This window comes from Solanum pennellii, chromosome 10, assembly GCF_001406875.1.
Source record: "Solanum pennellii chromosome 10, SPENNV200".
Lineage (NCBI taxonomy): Eukaryota > Viridiplantae > Streptophyta > Magnoliopsida > Solanales > Solanaceae > Solanum > Solanum pennellii.
Window position 1 is genome coordinate 54,549,407 of NC_028646.1, and position 7,933 is coordinate 54,557,339.

A 7,933-nucleotide genomic window follows, 5' to 3' on the forward strand; every position below is an offset into this window, starting at 1 on the left:
TATATATATATATATATATATGATTCTTCTAGACAAGTTCAAGTTATATTTTAATCTTTTTCATACAAAAAATATTATTTTTTTATAAAACTTAAGAACTAAAGAACAATGACAAGATGAAGAAAAGAAGAATATAATACAATAGAAGAATAATATATGCTAACTTTCTTTCTTTCAAGTGTATAAACATTATTCTCAACACCACTACTTATAGGACTACATTGAAGAATACCAAATGGTGTCATAAACATTACATTAAACCTTGAGATTTTCTACCTATTATGGAGGAAATAAAGTTAGGAGTTATGCTTATCCATTTGATCACATTATCAACAACATTACTACCAATAAAGGATGAAATTAACCTAGGAGTTATGGTCATCCATTTGACCACATTATCAACAACATTACTATTCATAAAGAAGGTAATTAACCAAGAGTTATGATCATCCATTTAACCACAAAAATGATTTACAACACTCCCCTTGGATAACCATTGATAGATAATATACCTCGTTAAATCCTTACTAAGAAAAAACCCCGTGGAAAAAAATCTTAGTGAAGGAAAAAAGAGTACACTTATCTTGTTATACGCTTTATTTGGTGCCTCGTTAAGAACCTTGCTAGGAAAACTCATTGGGATAAAACCTAGGCCATGGGAAAAAGAGTGCACCGCGTAGTTTACTCCCCATGTTGCAAACATCATTAATTTCTTGGAGACGACACATTCCAATCTTAGATACCAACTTTTCAAATGTTGAGGTTGATAATGCTTTAGTGAACAGATTCGCCAAATTATCAACTGAGTGAATCTGTTGAACATTTATTTCACCTTTCTTCTCAAGATCATGAGTGAAAAAGAATTTTGGTGAAATGTGTTTTGTTCTTTCTCCTTTAATGTATCCTCCCTTTAGCTGATCTATACATGTAGCATTCTCTTCATACAATGTAGCTGGGATATCCTTTTTCAAAGTAAAACCACATATTTCTTGAATATGTTGAGTTATTGATCTCAACCAAACATGGATGACTATTATTTCTGCATGTTTTGAAGAAGTAGCAGCTAATGTTTGCTTCATTGAACGTCAAGATATAGTTATGCCTCCATATGTAAATAAATAGTCTGTCTGAGATCGAGCTTTATGTGGATTAGACAAATATCCAACATTTGCATAACCAATCATTTCTGACTTGGATTTTATTTAAATAATATAATCTCATATGAATGGTTCCTTTAAGATATCTGAGTACATGTTTGAGTCCATTAAAATGTCTCTTTATAGGGGATGAGCTCAATCTTGCCAATAAACTTACTGCGGAACGAATATCTGGTCGAGTATTATTAGAAAGATACATTAGTTCCCCAATAGCACTAAGATATGGAGTTTCATCACCAAGATGCTCTTTATCATTTTCTTGAGATCGAAATGGCTCTTTCTGTATGTCAAGCGATCTCACAACCAATTGGGTACTCAATGGATGTAATTTATCCATTTGAAATCGCTTTAAAACATTTTTTGTGTATGTTTATTGATGGACAAATATTCCATTTTTCAAATCAGTTGGCCAAGACAAAATTTTGTCTTACCAAGATCATTCATTTCAATTTTTTTCGTTAAATACTCAACAACATTTGAAAGCTCATTAGGAATACCAATGATATTTATATCATCAACATACACGACTATTATAACAAAATCACATCCAGACCATTTTATAAAAACACAAGGGCAAATAGGGTCATTTTTGTACCCTTCCTTTAGCAAAAATTGGCTAAGACGATTGTACCACATCCGCCCTGATTGTTTTATATGTTTCAGACACATTAAATGCTTCAGGAAATTTCATAAAAAATATTGTGGTCCAATGAGCCAAATAAATAGGTTGTACAACAATTCATTCCGAAATTCCAAATGAAATCATAACAAACATACTCTTAAGGCTGCACCAAAAATCTATCGTGAAATGTATGTCCGTTTCAGAAGCATTACATCAACTCATATCTAGTCCTAATTTCTTGAATACACATCTCATATTGAACACAAATCATACAGTTCTGTTTCCAGGCATCAACGGGAATTTAACTTAAGGTCTCTCCTCCCTTCCTAGTTTGACAAACAACAAACCACTGTTCACATGGATTCTTTGGCTTTATCATCTTCCATTATTGGTACTGCCAATGGGCTAATTTGTCTGTACGATTAAAAAGGAGAGATATATATATATATATATATGGAACCCCACCATTAGCAAGTCAAAAGAAACTACTTAATATGCCGTGGGATTTTTCTTTCTATATGAAAAATGGTTTTGGATTTGATGAATCACGTGATGATTACAAAGATCTGTTTATTGATGATTGTATTGACGAATCCGACCTGAGTTATGTTGTTTACATCTATAGTTTAAGGACGGATTCCTGAAAACCCTCTATGGCCAACTTAAGAGCGTCTTTCTAATAAATCTTACGGCTAAATTTGTCAACAGGAAGCTTTATTGGACTGCATCTACAAGTTTTTGTGATTTCAATGTGCGCAAGATCATTTCGTTTGATGTGGCACACGAGACATGTGGTAGCTTGGAGCTTCCCATTTGTGGAGAAGACAATTTTAATATCAAATTGGGAGTTGTGGGAAGTGAGCTTTCTCTTATTTACACTGCTAATGTAGTTGCTACTACTTGAGATGTCTGGATTTTGAAGAATAGTGGTTTACATGTATCTTGGACGAAACAGTTTACCATTGAATATCCTCAAAATGTTGGGATACATATGGGTTCTCCAACCACTTACCCATTGTCTACACATCTTCACCACTCAACTAAAGGCGACCTTTTACTTTCCCTTCTCGGAGTTATACTGATATTTTGGGGTTCAACAGGAAAGCTACAGCACACTGTTGATGTCGTGGGATGCGACTCGGCAGAAATCTTTGCAAAAAGCATTGTTAATCCCTTACGATTTCTGGTATATGCTCTTTTCGCAATTCTTTTTCTATCAAATATAGGACGAGGCATTGAATATGTTTTTTCCCATAATAATGAGACACAACATTGAATATATTAATCCATACATCATTGTTGAATGCCTTGAATCGGACCCGTTACAAACAGAAAGGACGGGGGTCTCGCTGTATTGGGCCCTTAATTATGTGTCAATTCTGTATGTTGGGCCCAAGCCTGTTAGGGCGTAGCTTAGCACTATATATAGACGCTATGGCAAACCCTATTCTGTAATTCTGTTCTTGCCTCTCCATAATAAAACTGCTCCCCCTCTTCCCCGTGGACGTAGCCAATTTATTGGTGAACCACGTAAATCTGTTGTCTTTGTTTTTCACGTTTATATTTTCTCGTATTATCTCGAATTCCGCATAACAATCATATTTTCTTGTATAGCTCGTTGTTCCGGTAAGCATTTCTCCTTTGTACTTTACTACTTTCTTGACATGTGCATTGCACTTTATCCTTTATTGTCAATTATGATAATGTTTGTACTTATAAAGCAATAAATCTTTAACAATATACATTTTTCAAAAGCATTTTTTTGCAATATTAATTACTCATAAATGTACCAAGGTAAGTTTTCATTAGGGATAGAACCTGATTTTGACATAAGTTTATGTGGTCTACGACACCTTTCACAAATTTTTGTGATTGTCTGTATATAGCATTTTTAATAATACAGGACGTATCGTAATAGAGAAAGCATAACGTAGCATTCACAATTTCATTGATAGTTTGACTTAAAACTACGTCTATGTGATGTACAAATAATATTCACAACTTAGAGCCTGTTTGAATTGCTTTGTTTTATTTAGGTGCTTTAAGCACTTATGTAGTGTTTGGGTAGGTTACTCTGCTCGAGAAGGATTAGATTTGAACCACAGTTTTAGTTTAACGGCTAAACTATTGGTAATTTGTAATTTCCTCTCTCCTTACCAAACTGTTGGAAATTTGAAGTATGAAGAGTTATATTCTTTTCTATGGATAGTTGGTCTAATTTGGTGTTAACAGTGTTGGTTACAGTTTAATAGCTGACATCCTTTTACATTGAGAAAAGATAATTCATTCGCATCTATGTTGTTGATATTGCTTATACTAGGTAACTATTTTTGTAGTACTTTACCCTTTTTTTTAGAAAATTTTGGGAGAGCAACCTTAACTTGTTTTGGTATATTGAATTTCAGGAAGTGGAAGCTGATTCCGTACTTGCTGCTGAGTGCATGGATCGAAATGGTGAATCCTTGTCGTAATCTGTTCTCTTGCTCCATCTTGTCTTCTGCATTTAGTATTAGAATTGTAGTTATGTAACTTGATCCGCCTTGTACACCGAGAATGTTAGAGGAAACCTTGTGGATGGTTCACCTGCTTTTTAGGGTGAAATATTATTATTAGTCGTTCTAGTAATCTTAGCAATTATGAAAATGCTCCCCATCTACAATAACTTCTACTACTGTTGATATTCATGAGAGCTGGCTGTCTTCTTTAATGCTGAAGATTACTTCCTTTAATCATGCCAGTAAGCTTACCATCGTTTGGAAATTCATTGAGCGAAGCGCAAAATGGAAGAGTTGAGAAAGTTATTTATTAGCCAATTTCATCTATTGGGGTCTGTACATTGATTTCTCTGTTGAATAACATATATCGTTAAAGGCATAATACATATATTGGACCCTAAACTTGACTTTAAGTTTTAACTTTGACCTTCTACATTCATAATGCACAAACAGACACTTTAACTATCCAGCTTTTAAATAAATACACATGAGTCATACAAGACACAATACACGTAGGACACCACGTAGGACAAAAAATGACACGTTGAATGACATGTAGGACACGTGTATCTATTTGTTCAACTTTATACAAGTTTTAGTATCTATTTGTACACACCCAAAGTTGAAGGACATAAATGTGATTCGAAACCATGTTAAAGGGCATATTTATGTATTATGCCATCATTAAAAGCTTCAATAAGACCTTTTTATTGATGATGACGATGACATTTTTAACTAGAAAGAATGAGTAATTAATTAGCTAAGATGGAAAAGGAACAAAAATATATAGCTATACTTCCGAATCCCTTAAACTTCTATGAATAATTAATTAGGTGCGATATGAATTGTTATAAATAGGCAAAGAATTTAGGCGATACTTCCAAATCATTTATACTTAGAATATCAACTTCTATCAAAATTAGGATTTCTATTAATTCTTATTTATAATTCAAAACTGTGTTGCCATCAAAGTACAACTCCTTCTACTCAATAAACACAAACGCCAAAAACATACACTTAGGGAAAAAAATACTGTCATTCAGATCCTCTTAGAGCTTCCTATCAAATCCCTGTCAAAATTCATGTGCATTTCTAAATCATGGCTTCAACTTATCTCTTGCAATGCTTTTGTGAAGAACCATATCAAGTTAACAACTAATGAAAAAGGATACATCTATCACAGACTTATATTTCGGAACACCACGATAATTTCAAGTTCTGTTCTCTCCCTCCCCTGTTTACCAAACAACAACACACTGAGGAGCTATTCCACATCGATTCCCCCACCGAAAGATCCACTTTATCAACTCACATTGCTGGCTCTAATAATAGATTGATTTTTGTTGTCCATGGCCAAAGAGAGGCATATATATGGAACCCCACTATTACCAAGTCAAAGGAATTACCCAAGTTGATGTAGGAAATATAGAAGGAGAATACTATCTTTAGATAATGCTCAATGTTTATATAGGATACCTAAAACCACTTGAGATGATTTAAATAATTAACTACATCACTATTTGTACTACTCAAAATATAAAAAATAAAAAGTCTTGCACAATTAACTTGAAAAATCCCCCTTAATGCATTTACTTGAAAACTCCAATGCCTTCTCGAAGATGACAAAACTTTTCACTTGGAAGTGTTGTGGTAAAGATGTCAACATTTTGCTCTCCTGTCTTACAATTGTTGCAACAAAATTTTGCCTTTCTCTTGTGTTTTTAAATATCTCCTTTTTGATTGAGTTTGGTTTTGCAAATCCACTTTAGACTTGCAACTTCTCTCTCTTTTGGTATACTCACACACTCTCAAGTATTAACTTTCTCAATCTTCTAATTTTTTTCTACCAAGACTCTCTTTCAATCATCTGCTTTATTGCCTCCTCATAATTTTCTTTCTTAACACCGCCAAAGTTGAATACTTGATAAATGTCACTCAAAAATTTTATTCCTCTTGGAAGTGGTTCTTCATCGTCTGAATATGAGATTTCTCCTCCTTGATGGACATCTTCCTCTTCCTCGTCCTCTTCTTTATTTGACACATCTAAATATATGATAGAAGTATTATTTACATTATTTTTAGTATGTATCTTAGAAAGTTATGTCACCATTCTTTTTGCTTGAGAAACTTCAAATTATGATAATTCAAGTGACAATTTTTTGTGCCAAAGCCATAAATTATCTACAACTTCATTTTTGAATGCATTGTAATGAAATTTTAAAAAAAAATTGTTTTTATCATCTCTACGTTAACAATGACTTGATTTGACTCAATTTTATCATAATTCTTGCAATAATTATCTCTATATACAAGAGAATAACTATTTCCATGAATTGAGGAACACTAAGCAATTTTTCTTCCAATTCAGGAACATAAAACACATCATGAATTTTTTTACAGATCCCTTTTATGTTGATTGAAATGGTACCTTTAATTTTTGCATAAACTAAGGCTCCATTCCCCATTCTCACTTTAGTAGTGATGCTACTATTAACTAAGAGGAAATTTTTTTTATGTCCAGTCATGTGATTTCTACTATCACTATCAATATACCATTCACAACTTTTCGTTGAAAGATCACATTGAGAAGTAAAGAAAAAATTATCTTCCGTTTCTTCCTCCTGTTCTTCGCAAAAGTTTGTTTGCTCCTGTAGCTTGTCCCAACAATCATTCTTAATATGACCAAACTTTTAACAAAAGCTACATTGGGGCTTGCCTTTGTGCCAACATTTTTCTGTATTATGATTAGTCCTTTTGCAAATATTACAAAAAAGACTAGTACTTTTCTCATCTTTTTCTTCAACCTTCTAGAATAATCATCATGATCCTGTTTTTTTTTTTGGATTGTTATTCTTCCTTTGTTGATTTTTTTGAGAAAATTTGATAATTCTCATTTGTTTTGACTGGAAAGCCATCTCTTTGGATTGATCTTCAGTAAAAAAAACCTTTGTTTCTCGTGTGCATAAAATGACTCGACTAGCTTTTTGATATAAAGCTTAGAAAAATCTTTCGTCTCCTCAGTGATAGCAACAATATACTCATACTTTTTTGTCACACTAATTAGAATCTTTTCCACAACTTGTTGGTCTGAAATTGTATCACCATGATTTCTCATTTCATTTACAATATTAATGACTCTTGTGCAATATTCATCTATATTTTTAGATTCTATCATCTTCAAATTTTGAAACTCTCTTCAAAGAGTTTGAAGATTTATAGTGCGTTCCTTTTCGTCACCATACACTTCTATTTCCAAAGACTTACAAGCTTGCTTTGCAGTCTCACAAGTAGCAATTTTTGCAAAGTATACTCTTGAGATTCCCATTTGGATTTTGCTCAAGACTTTTACATTTTGACGGTACTTAGCCTAACTATTTTTCATCTCTACTATTGAAAGTTCACCACCATTTTCCGGCTCTTCATATCCATTTACAACAATAGTCCAAAAACCATTAGCTTTCAGATGGTCACATCCGGGGAGCACCCGCTAGACATAACCGACAACGTCGTCCTTATCGAGGACAAGACTAGCCTCTTAGCTTACATCATAACATTTATAGGTTAAAAATGCAGAAAATTTAAAACTTTTCTTCTATGTATCATGAGGTTTAGATAGACCTCTCGCATACACATAATATATACATATATATATATATATA

The 7,933-nt window shown here is 33.1% G+C and overlaps 2 pseudogenes; both read left to right on the forward strand.

The window, feature by feature from the left end:
• LOC107001363 overlaps positions 1 to 4,250 on the forward strand; it is a 9,685-nt pseudogene extending 5,435 nt beyond the window's left edge.
• Positions 4,251 to 4,510: 260 nt separating this feature from the next.
• Positions 4,511 to 7,933, forward strand: part of LOC114074269 — a 16,845-nt pseudogene continuing 13,422 nt past the window's right edge.